This window comes from Syngnathus leptorhynchus, chromosome 20, assembly GCF_054491065.1.
Source record: "Syngnathus leptorhynchus isolate UIUO chromosome 20, UIUO_Slep, whole genome shotgun sequence".
NCBI classification, from domain to species: Eukaryota; Metazoa; Chordata; class Actinopteri; order Syngnathiformes; family Syngnathidae; genus Syngnathus; species Syngnathus leptorhynchus.
The window spans coordinates 5171970-5185282 of NC_141214.1; the positions used below are offsets into that span (position 1 = coordinate 5171970).

The window sequence follows — 13313 nt, forward strand, 5'->3', positions numbered from 1 at the left end:
GATCCGTACGAAACAAAGGGTGCGTTACTTTGTTCCTACATAGGAATTCTTGATTTTTATTTCAATAATTAAAACAACTATAATCTTTAAGGAAAATTGAAGACAATGTCACGTCGTGGTATATTTTTACCTCAATAAATTCTGCGTAAAACATCGAGCCAAATCGAGCATAGGCATAGTGTTATTATTAATTGAATTAAAATCAGTGATGTTAAATTGAGGTTGTAAAGAAGTATCTTAAAATTTATTTTGTATAAATAGTAAATGGCATTTATATATATGCATATACTTTTTTTTCTTATACACATATACACACGTGTATATTTGTAACATTTTAATTATATCTTAGGCATTTCAATGTAATGATCTGTACATATATAATAGAGAATACTAATGATCATTACCATAATTATATTAATTAATTATATTTATTCTGCACTAAAATCTACTAGGTCTTTATTGGTATCGCATCAATACAATCACACAAATAATGTGATAATTGTATATTTTTTTATACATCTATGTGGATTCTGAGTCATACAAATCATCGTAAGCCGCAAAGGTTGAATTTGCGATGCATCCCCAAGGCAGATGGATCAGCATCATCATGACAAGAACAATGGCAGACATATTCCAGAGGAGGTGGCTGCGGGAATTGGAAAGAAAGACAACTCCACAAGGAAGGGACTACATGTTGAACCCTCAGCCCACCCCATCTCTCTGTTCCTCTTCATACATTTTGCCATGGTTACCAGACACAGCACAGCCACTTTATGTTCTTTTCCGGCTAGTCAGCGGTCTGGGTACTAATTCTGTCTGGCTCGGGATGCGCAAACACATTGGTCGCATGTCACAGATGTTTGTATGGCATCACAAATGGTGAAAAAAAAATGCTTTATTTGATAGGCAATTTAAGAGCACAAACAAAACAGGTCAGTAAAAAAAAGAAAAAAAAGCATCACTCTGAAAAGTAAAGAAAAAAATTCTCTTGGAATTCCAACAATGTTTGGCAGGACAAACTATCATGTGAAAAAAAGCTCAAACATGCATGTAAAATATTTTAGATTGTTCTCATTTGAAAATATTTTGAATTTATTCAATGTATTCTATAATCAAAAATTAATAATTATAAATTTGAAAATATTTTTATTTCTTAAGGTGGTGGATCGTGTTGCACTTTGGAGGTTCCAGATTGTCAGGAGAAAAAAAAGAAGGTGTCTATTCCCAACAATATAAATACAAATCAACAGTTTGCTTGCGTGAAGTGTCCATTGCGGTAGAGACCTTTGTGTGGTTGTCCCTCTGGCTCAATCAACAGGCGAGACATTTTAAAACGACTGCTGTGCTTTATTTGCGGCTTGGAATTGTCAGACACGTTGTGCGCTCATAAAACAGCATGAAAACTAATAACACAAAACAATAAGACAATCGGGAGCCAAGCAAATGAGGGAAGTTACCTGCGGCGGTAATCGAAGACTCAAGATCACCGCTTTGGTTCTTCATTCAAAGATTGGTAACAAGATGAGCACATTTATAAAAGTGAAAACGTGTTTACCTCTTATCGTTCCAAAATCTCACCATTCTGGACTTTTGGTTTCTCAGCCGTTTTGTGATTGGATGCACCCACTACTGCCCCCTAGTGGATATCCCTATCATCTTTCCCGGTCCTTTTGGAAACTTCTTTGGCCTTTTTATTTTTGTGTGCGTCTTTGCTCCCAAGGACCTCACCTGTGAGCGTTGACATCATCACAGGTTAAGGGTCTCAGGGACAAGGAAGCACACTGCGGCTTCGGAGAAGAGTGAGTCGCGGGGCAGGGTGGGGCTGGGCGGTCGGGACGACGTAGATTTGAAGAAAATCGCTCGGAGAGAGAAACGTAGCTGCCGCAGTCCGCCATTTTGTGTCGCCAACTGCAACAAGAGATAGTTCGGAGAAGTGTTGAAAAGGTGCTTTTTTTTTTTTCCGTAATTGTTTAGTCTTGACGTACGTGAACGGCGAGATAGGTCGGGCGTTTGGCGGCGGGCCCGTTGCGAACACGCCGCCATGATTTACCGGGAGCTCCATCTCCCCCTTCTTTGTCTCTCTCTGGCCCACTTTTACGAGCCCCTCATGCTGCTCTCTCACACACGGCAGACGCAAGTCGAAGTAGCGCAAATGCAAAGAAATCGTAGTAGCGACGTAAAAAAAAAAAAAAAAACGGCAAGGGCAAACGACGGCGGGATGGACGGTCAAGACGTTCGTTTTTTTTGCGCCTGTCATTTGTCAAGTACACGCGACGCACACCGCCAGCTATTGATCCGTTTCCCGTCTCGGAGAGAAAGAAAAAAAAACAACAATTAATCCAGTGCTTAGGAAAATGAATTTTTTTTTTTTTTTTTTTTGCACGCTTGCCTTCTGCCAAGTCACACTGGCGAGTCCGAGGCAAGGTAGTATACGAGCGCGCGGGCGTACACGCACACACACATGCGTTCTTATCTGGTACAACATCATGTCCGCCCTCCATCTATGAGCAGCTCCTTTCATAAATCTGTCACCTACCATACACACACACACGCGTGCACGCGAAGATACTTATGCAAGCATGCAGCATCACCATCCACTGCTCTTTCTTCTCTTCTTCCATCCCCGCCTCCCTCTGCTCCGTCTCAGCCCTTCCTCTCATTTTCATCCTCCCCCCTCTGTCTCTCTCTCTCTCTTTTCCCCCTCTCTCTCCTCCGCGGTAACCCCTTCCTTTTTTTTTCTCTTGCAGGCGTGACGTCCTGTCTCGCCCCGTCTTGGAGTCTGCTCTGCCTTGACACAAAAGACGCTCAGGTGTCTGATTGTTGGTGGCGGCAATTCAAAGCATTTTTCATATTTCACGTCGCCAAGGTTATTGGAAACGAGGATCAGGGCCACGGCTTCAATTATGAGGAAGTGTACAGTTTAGCAATATCCGGCTTCTGTGGGGTTTTGTATGGGAAAACAAGAAATGGATGAATCAAAAAATATTCCGTCGCAGATCTGATGCGACAATTTTGCCGGATCTCTGTATGAAATTTTTTTCAGGCCAAACTGAACGAAATATTTTCAGATGTCATATAAAATGAAGCGCAATTTCTTTTTCACTCTTTTTTATCATTTTGCTCATGTCTTGTATGGCAAAGTTGATATTTGCGTTTATTATGATGTGTCATTAATTTCCAATATTTTTGACTTGATCTTGTTTTTAATCAGTTTTCCTTGAGTCTGCAAAGCACGACGCATTTGCTTTGCATCAGTTATTCCGAGCGTCATCAAGGACGCAAATCCAACGATACGGGTGCTGCCAATGAAATAAAAAAAAAAAAAAAAGACAATTAATTCATTAATCAGCCAGCCTTCCCGCATTTAATGTCGAAGGTCTTTGCTTCTGGCTCGTCAATTTTGCGTGAGGCTTGTAGTCAGCCTTGTTTATGTGAATTTGCGACAAAGCCATGAAAGTGAATGAAGATGGAGTAAATGAGTTGTGATGCGTTTTGCAAGCCGATTTCTTTCCGTGTGTGTGTGCGTCTGTGTGTATGTGTGTGCAAACCAACGAGAGCAGCTCCCTGCACAGATTGCTGATATACGCTTTTTTTTTTTTTCCCCCTCCTCGCCCGCCGCAACGCAATGCGGATACTGAGCGTCTGAGCCACTCGCCAGACACAGTGTGTGTGTGGGGGGGGGGGACAGAAGTGAGGGGGGGGGGGGGCAGAGGGAGGGGCGGTGGCGGCTGAGGGCGCAGTGAGGCGAGGCGAGTTCATCACACACACACTCACACACAGTGTTCTTCAGGACATGGTGCCAACAACCTGTAAGGACGCGGAACAAAGGCTCACTGTTACGCGTGAAAAAATTCAACACTTGCTAATGCTAACGTGTCCAATTTATGACTTTGAGCGCGTGCGTGTCGCAGCACGGCGGACTGCGGCAGCCAAGAGCACTGCGGAGGAAAACGGACATCACCAGACTGGCGGAACCTTCCGACCTAAAAAAGTCCAAGTCAGTTGATCGGCGTCGAGATTTATTCATTTCGTTTAGAGATGAAACTCAACGAAAAGAAAAATAGCACTGTGTTGTATATAAACGCGAGACAGATTTGTAATCCGATTACAGTAGGTTAGTAGAATACTTTGGGGGCGTGGCCTAATGAGTGACTGTCGCACTTGCGGTGAGACCCCACCTTTGTTGCGTTTGGTGAAAAAAAAGACGCAAAATGCGTATTTGTCATTCATTCACCTCCCCGATTGCGTCGAATCATTTCCGAGCCTAAAACATCCGAGTGGTACTTTTTCCTACTTTCTGGTCTGGACCCGGTCTTCGTGGATACGAGGCGGGTGAAGGCGGCAGCAGAGAAGACTTGGCCACACCGCAGGGAAAGCTAGAAGGTTGTACAGTTATCTCCAGGCTGCTTATGATGCGAAACAATACAACCAACTACCTCACGCTGCAGAGCACCTCTTCAGCAGGAACAGGGATTTGGCTTCATTTTTCTCCGAACTTTTCAAAATCAGGTTTCTAGGTTTCTACTCTGTCAGAGGCTGACGAGTGTGAATTAAACCCGGTGAACATGATCCCTTCTGTGAATTTGTCTCCCTCTTGTGGCCGTATGGGGAACTGGCGCCTTCCCACCCACCTGAATGCAAGGCAGCCCCTCCCTTCCCCTCCTTTCCTCTGTGGAATCACAAAGGCGAGCACTTAACCTGCAGTCTCTCACCATGGGCGTCTGCCTGACCTACTTGCTGGAATCTTCCACGTTCTCAAAGGCTGGATTGAGCACAACCGAAAGCTTTGTTATTCGCGGCAGTTCCGATGATTAGTTTCACATGCAGAAAAATGCACGGGAGATAAAAGGATAAAAATGCGGCATGCGGGGAAAGTCATGTTCAAAGTTGCTCCTGACAAACTTGCTCCTTATGTCACTCATTAGGCCACGCCCCTTAGATCATTTGCTCCTGATGTCAATCAGCAGGCCACGCCCCTTTAGGTAACTTGCTCCTGATGTCACTCACTCGGCCACCCCTTTTAGATAACTTGCTCTAATGTCACTCAATAGGCCACGCCCCTTTAGGTAACTTGCTCCTGGTGTCACTCATTAGGCCACGCCCCTTGCAATAACTTGCTCCTGATGTCACAAATTAGGCCACGCCCCTTCAAGGTACACGCAATGATGACTACAAAGACGAAAGCGCGCGAGCTCCATGCCGATGGACACGGCGAGCGTTGGGTGTATTCTCGCAGTCGTGTCCTCGCCGAGGCGCCGCCCATTAGCGTTCAATTTGTGTTTTGACAGCCCTCCCGCACACTCGTCCGCAGGAGTCATTGATTGCCTGATTGGAGTTAGTTAGCGGGGGGGGGGCCTCCTATTCAGCCGGGCACAATGCGGCAAAAAATACAAGAGTGCTCTATTTACTCGGGCCCGGAGACAAACAAGACGGTAGGGTAGCGTCCGCGTCCCTGACTCCCGCCATTGTGCCGCCGGCTTCACATGATTGAGTGAAAGTAGGTGTTAAGTTTGGCAGCTGCGTCCGCCTCGCACAGACTTCTTTTATTGGAGCGCTTCCAAGCGCAAACCCGTTCACCTCGCCTCAACGCGCCACGCCGATGGACCACCCTGCCGTCCGCCCTCCATTTTCTCACCTCTCTGAGCAACGGCAACTTTATTATTATTTTTTTTTTCCCTAACTGTGGCAACCTCTCCGTTGTCTTTTTTCGGAACCCCTGCGTCCCCCGACCCCCCCGCCCCTTTTTTTTTTTCCCAACCACACTCGGATCTCATTCAAAGTCAGACCACGCTTGAATGCGGCATGGTTGTGCCAATGCCAGGCAGCTCTTTGCCAGTGTGCCTGGCTGGGAGGAGTGTGATGGGAACACCCCACCCTCACCAGTATGCATGCTGGTGTCGCAAGGTCGTGAGAATTGCGCCGAAGCAAACTTGGGCTAATGTTTCATGTCCAAATGTTTGTGATGGCGATCCTACGTCATCCAAAGCTCAATTGCACTCACAAGATAAACACTTGCACTTCAATGAAGGGAAGGAATCTGTTGTTTCCTTTAGAATGAGGAAAAAAATTGTCATATATGTACATATATACACATTTTTTTTCCCTTCTTGTAATATTATGACAACTTCCCGATAGACAGATTTTATTAAGGTGTTTTTCCGTTTACAACTCGACTGGTAAAATGTCGACTACTCAGGTCGAATTATTTTTGTACTTAAATCAAAACGACTGCATACAATTTTTTTTGTCATTTAATAAAATCTGAAAATTGTGTCAGAATATATATTTTAATGATATCGTTTTTTTTACATAATAACTGGAAATTAAATTGGTACTTTTTGTGGCTCTTCTGGTAAAATAACAACCCCGCCCCTTTAAAATAGTTCGGAAAGTGGTGAAAAACAATCCAAATAATACGTTTTGGATAACCGGAATAAGGTGGCGCTGGTGCGATTTGTGTCGAGAAGCTCTCGCGCTCTGACGTTATTTACAAAGTCTGGGGGGGGGGGGGGGGGGGCACATTACCATGGGAACGCACCACCAGGCAAACGCAAAGACTTGGCACGATGCCCCTCGACAGTTGCTAGGGCGCAGTTGTCAATAGCTACCGGGTAGTGCATGTGAAAATGCGTCGTGATATATGTTCTTTCTCTGACCTTTTTTTTTTTTTTCTCCTCGAACATCATTTGAAGCAAATTACCTGGCATCCATCTTTCATTGACTTTTCCCATGGCTGGCCGTTGTCGGGAGTTTGCCTGTTTGACCGAGCGCCGCATTCCTGCAAGCAGCGGAGCATCGTGCACATTATTACTAGCATAGCAAAGAGCAAACAATAACAAACACATTAAATTCACGCTAGGCAAATACACCCCCCCCCCCTTTTTCCCGCCCATGTTAACCAACACGTTCTTGGCTGCAATCTGCTGCCGCCGATTCGCCTTTAAAAGGCGAGCACAACGTACTTAATTAAATTAGAACGGACAATCCCCCTCGATGAACACAAAGCGATGAATACAAACATAAGAAACATCACATAGCCTACGAGTATGAAAGGGATTAACTAAGTGGGAGATAATGGCGTGAAGCGCAAAAAAAAAAGGGGGTGGGAGGGGGCGAGAAGAGAAATATGTACAGCGCAGGCAGTTAAGGACAGCGCTAATGAATAATACATTGATGGGAAAATAGAAATCTGGATGATGAATCCAAAATTCCAGAAATAGCTTTGCGTCTGTGCGGCCTCAAAGAACAACCGGCATCACGGACTCTTTCGATGAACAAAAATTGTTCAAGAAGCAATATTGTGCTTTTTTTTGGGACGTCTTTGTTTTATAAGTCAATGCTCGGAATGTTAGTTTGACAGCAAGCCCCGCCCACATTAGACTGAGTCAAGTTCAAAAAGGCTTTGGGCCCATCAAAATGCTGTCGTCGTCGTTGCCTGTTGAACTCGAGATTTGAGATCGATGAGGATTTTTTTTTTTTGAATGTCGCGTGTTTGTCCGGACACCGTCCGCGTCCGCGCGCATTCACCTAGCGAGGCTTGTCCTCGTGTTTGTTCGTTGCAGTAGAGGGCGGAGTAGAGGATCAATAGGGAACAAATTAATTCTGATCAATATGAAGCCAAAAGGGGCGAAAACATCAGATTTTTTTTTTTTTGGAACACTTTGTTGTTCACTGAACTTTGTAGGTTGTTGCACAAAATGTGTGTAAATCTATTTTCGCTTTTATGTATGCATGCAAAAAAACAAACAAAAAAAAAAAAAAAAGCGGAGCTCGCGTCTCACCGGGGAAACGACATCTGCTCCTGTCAGCTCGCAGCGGTCGCGGTCAACGTGAACTTTTCACCTTTTCTGTTCATGAATAACACAAATGCTTCACCCTGAGCAGACTGCCAACGCTCGGGGAGGATTTCATGCTGAACTTGAATTCCCGATTGGCTTGATCTTGACTTTTTACAAGTTATCCTGACATTGCTCTAAAAAGCCAACACTAAACGAATGATATGAAAACCAAATTCTCACCAAATTCTTTTATTATTTTTTAGAAGGAAAGGTTTTTTTTTTTTTCCAAAAGCTATTCGGATACAATCAATTCCGAATTAATTCCAAGTTAACATTTGACTTTCTTGTACCATTGTGGCCGCCGGCAGCGATCAAATCGAGGCTATTGACTGCAAAGTGTTGATTCCTGTAAAAAAAGGCGGCAAAATAACATCTCTTAAGCAGTGAGCGCCGCGCCGCCATTGATAGCGCGATTGCTCGGCTTTGCGGCTTTTTTCATCTCCGCGGTCGCGAGATCAAAGTGTCGAGAGTCATTTGGGAGTGGAAAAAGATAGCGGCGGTGGGGTGGTGGGAGTATAATGAAAATCCGCCGGCGCTTTAACGTTTGTAAACATGTTTCCACCTCAAGGTTCCGCCGCCTTTTCACTGACAGACGTTAGCTTTAAGTGCACTATACGTCGTACCTGGCAGAAATGACACCTCCTGGCATTGTTGAGAGCATAATTGCCAGGAATGGTGTTGAAATTGAGGCTTTTTATGTTTTGACTTGATCCAGTCTGGGGGGAAACTGGTGTTAAGTCTTTATTGATGTTCTCACCTGAGTGCTTGATAATAAGGACGACTATGGAGGATTGCGGTAAAGAGGTAACGTGAAAAAAAACTCCTCCTACAATTAATCATATGCTGTTTGTACAATGCTAGGCGTTGAATTATTAAGCGTGTTTCTGACAAAAGGAAGCCAACAAGAGAGCGAGCTCAGGGCTGCCATTTATAACAACTATTCCGAGCAGTCTGCTTAAGCGAAAAAAAAAAAAGTGCAAACGTCTTTTCTTCCCGCCAACTCCCCCTCCCCTTCTCCCCGTAAGCCGTCTTCATTCCGCGCGTCCCGTCCTCGCCACGCCTTTAATGCGCTTTGGGCGTGCGCCGGCCTACGGGCGCTCGCTTGTGGGGTCAGCGTCGTCGATGACATCATCGGCGCTCACCCTGCCGCACTGTCTGGTCCCGCCAGGTCGCCGTGCCTTTGACGGGCTGAGTAACGAACCGTTGCGCATTTTCATTGTCGACGACGATATCAACGATAAGTTTTCATTCTGTAGCGTCACTCTCGCTCAGCGGATGCAGTTTGGCCCTTTGAAAGCTGCAAACTGGATACCTAAGGGGTCTATTTAACCCCCCCCCCCACACACACACACACCCCGCTGTCATTCGGCTCTACAATGTCCTCCACTTGGGAACACATTGAGCTCATATGAAGTATGTATGAAGCCCCCCACCCTGCTCGCGTGTACGCAGACAGCGTATAAATCATGAATGACCAGCACAAGGAGGGACCGTATGCATGCCATTACGTTGGTGACACGTTTCGAGCATGCATAAGGCAAACGTTTATGCTTTAATAATCCAAAAATAATAATACAAATAAAAAAAAAAGACGTATAAAGACCCCACGGCGTGAATATTTGACATGTAGAGCGACACAGCGCGGGACAAACGGGGACGATAGGATATAGCGTGACTGCAGATTAACAAACGGCAACAGACAAAGAAGCCGGCGCGGCAAAGAACAAAAGATGTGGAAAGCGAGGAGAGCTGCGAGGAGAACTGCGAGGCGACTGCGGTGGCGGCGAGGAGTGTGCTAAAATAGGTGGCAGACTCCCCGTCGGTGACAGAGTCGCGCGGGGTTGAGGAATTCTCCCCGGACGCATTCCTTCAGTCTTTGCCGTGTTAACCCGTGACAGCCCCGAATCCATTTAAAAAGATAGATTCCACACAAAAAAAAAAGTGGGAGTGATTTGACATCATACGAGGAATTTACACGGCGATTTGAAAACGGCGCATTGATGTGAAAATTCAATAAAAATGGCCGGCGGCTTTTTTTCTTTCCCCAACATGCTGGACTGCAACAAATATCTGCGCAAATATGTTCACGACGGAAGGAGGGAAATGGAAGTTAAAGCGAGCAGTTCAAGCATGTGTGAATCAACAGCTCGTGTGTGTGTGTCTGGAGACAATACGAGTGTGTGCGCAGGATTCTGCAAAAAAACACATTGTGAAAATATCACCGCGCAAGAAGGGCTCTATTGTGCGGGCCGGGCTCGCGCGACGGCTCCGGCGAGGGGGCACGCCGGGTGACAGCGGCACAAATGTGATGAATGCAATCGCCGAAAGCTGCTCGCAATGCGACAAGGGCCTTTTTCATAGACGCAATTTTTTGTCTGACAATGACCCACAGATGACCCCCTTTTCGGCTGAGACGGTCGCCGCCGCTTTTTTCGACCTCAGCTAAGTGTTGCTGGACAAAAAAACAAAAAAAAAGATGGCCGCCCGACACTGTCTGCACACGTGTGCGCTCGCATAGCTGCCGGCTTAATGGCGACACAATGACTCAGGACGGAGTAATTCGATTACTCCGATGGCGCATTGACGTTTCGATCGGGCCGCTGAGTTCCATTAAGGGGTTTAAGAGCGATATGCCGCACTCAACTGACATTTTACATCGAGAGAACTCGTTTTAACTCATATGACGGAAAATTTAAAAAAATGGATTCTTACCTGATCAAAATGGCAGGTTCAAAGTTGTCGCTTTTGCATTCTCCATCTGAAAAATAAAGTGACAGAGATTGTATGATACCACGGCGTCAGCAACAAATCAACGACGGAAAATAAACATCCCTTGGGTGCTATGACACTGTGAGGGGGGGGGGAAAATCACTTAACACGTTTGCGCTCGCCTGACAAGAAAAGCGAAAACAATTATAGAGTGACAAAGCAGGAGGTGACAAGGAAAAATGACAAGTCTGATGCCGGTGTTTTTCTTCCTTTCATGTTTTTTGAATGAAAATTAATCTTTTATGAATATGGGTTTGTTCAGTAAATACACACGCCGCATGCTAGTGCTAGCCAGTCGACGAGGTTGAAATTTTAGAGCAGCTAGCTAGTTTGAAGGTTTCAAATCAGAACGAGGCGATTCCCCAAAGACGAAAACAAAAGCTTTTTTTTAAAATGTAGCCTTCTGTTAATGTTCAAATTTAAAAGCCATCAGACACATTGTTGTTTCTTTTCAAAGGAGGCCTGGACATTGTCCAAAAAGCCCTCAAATGGATGCGTCGAAACAAAACGTCTGACAGAAACTTGGCAATTTCACGTTGCCCATCTGTCTACTCCGGTGTTGTTTCATCTTTAGTGAGCCAGGGCATTTTATTTCACACAAAAAAAAGTCTCAAATTTGGTGGCGATCAGAAATAATATTAACGAGTCTTTGAATGTCCAAGATGACCCCAAAATGGCTGCTTGATAGCAAAATGGCCGACTTACTGTGTCTTTTGGGGGTTCCCTAATTGAATTTATTCATTGGAAATAATGCCCAAGTGCACAAAATGTCCACACATTAGCTTTAGCATCACGAGGATAGCAATTCAAGATGGGCTTTTAATAACAAAGAGAAATCATTTGCGTGAGGAGATATCCAGGCCGCCGCGCACATTTGAAATCTCCTTAGGTGGGGGGTTGGGGGGGCTTGTTCCCTTTAAGGGTCGGGTATTTATCAGCGTATTGACCCTACCACTGAGTTCATTCCATAAGCAGAGCCATATAGCTTTCTCCTGCCGAGCCCCCCCGCCAGATCACGAGCCACCGCAGTTATGTAAGATTACATAACAGCAGGTCTGTCTGAGTAATATTTCATAACCTGAGGGGGTTGGAGGAGTTGGGGGGGGGGGGCACTACGCTGGTCACCGAAGCCCCCCTCGGACATGGATTTAGGTTACGAGTGCAGTCAATTTGGTTTCAAAGTGGGAGGGAAGTGGCGGATTTTTCTTGTGGGGGGGGGGGGGAGTCAAGGGTAAGGTTGAGGTCGGGACAACGGCGAACAAAAGCCATCCCCCCCCCTCGGTTGGGTTATCGCAAATGTCGGACGGCGGCGCGTAGCCATCGAAATGCTTCGAATTGGAGCAGGCCAGCTAGTAATTGCAAGCTAATGTGTGGTTTGATTCCCCGTTTTTAGGGGGGGGGGGGGGGGATTACGGATGCTGAGAGAAAAAAGAAGCTGGAGTAAAAAAAAAAAAAGGGAGAGTGAAAGGAGAGCGGAAGGGGACAATAGCATTTGTGCCGACATCAGACCTTCGCTTTGACCCGGTTATCCATCAATTTGGTTTTAGCAACCACTGTCCGAAAACTCGTCTTTAAGAGTTACTGTAAGCGAGGCCGCAATTTACCTTTCAGTTCCTGCGACGACATCACACGGGAGGAACGTAAAGTCAAACAACGCGTGTTACGCCGCAGATATACGGATGCTTGGAAGAAAAAAAAAAAAACGGGCGCCCTCGTCCGGCTGTCTAAACGGGATGTGACGGACAAAAGTAGGTAGCGAGCGAGGGAGGGAGGGACATTTTGGAAAGCAAGCGGAATACTCACAGATGAATGAGATGGTCACCACAGAAGAAGAAGAAGAAAAAGTCAGCTTCCATATCTTGAGCCCCCCCCCCCCCCCCCTTCACTTCTCGCCGTATTTTTTTTCAAGTCATCCCCACCTCGCTTCTCTCCTCCCTCCCATTTATCCTCGGCCACTGCCGGTACTCGTTCTCCTCTTTTTCCCGCATGACCACGCTCTCCATTTTACCCCCCCCCCCCTCCTCACAAGGCAGGAATCTCTCAGGGGAGGTGGTGGTGGTGGTGGGGGGGGGGATAATCGAATGGAACGCGCCGCATCCGAGCTCGCCCTACCTCGCCGAGAGAAGGAAAAAGCCCGTCGCGTTGGGTCTTGGCGGAGGGAAAGTGGGATAGTAAGATAGCGTGAGGAGAAGGGAAGGCGTGAGAAGAAGTGCCTTGGGAGGTGGGAGGGCTGAGAGAGAATGAGAGAGAGCAAGCGAGGGAGAAATATCCAGCAGAGAGGGAGGAGGCGAAGGAGGAGGAAAGAGGGATTCTTTTCCTCTTTTTAACTTCTTCCGCCGAGAGCTGTGGGGGGGGAAAAAAGGAAGAGGAGGAAGAAAGACGGGGGAGAGAAAGGAGCCGTTCCTTTTCCTGCTTGGCTGCCGTTTTTTTTTTTTCTTCACGTGCACTTGAACTCTAATCCTGTCTGCTCCCCCCCCACCCCGCCCGCTCGACCCCCCCCACCCCTGGCTTTATTCCTTGCTTTCGCTCTCCTACTGCGCATCTGCCTTGCTCACCCTCTCTGGAAATAGTGCGTGAGAGGGAGGGAAAAAGGAGAGAGGGCGAGGGGGACAAAAAGGGGAGAGAGACGTTGACTGTGGGGGGGAAGGGAAGAAGCATAGACGGGCTGCAGGGAGCACAGGGCTGCTCTTGTGTGCGTGTGTGCGT

General features: G+C 46.4%; 1 long non-coding RNA gene across 1 annotated transcript; it reads right to left on the reverse strand.

Moving 5' to 3' along the window:
- Positions 1-5775: 5775 nt before the first annotated feature.
- Positions 5776-12480, reverse strand: LOC147041058 (uncharacterized). Its single transcript, XR_015063033.1, has 3 exons — positions 12411-12480; positions 10551-10596; positions 5776-6778 (listed from the first exon to the last, which is right to left on the reverse strand). It is a non-coding gene; the product is annotated as an uncharacterized LOC147041058 (long non-coding RNA).
- Positions 12481-13313: the final 833 nt, after the last annotated feature.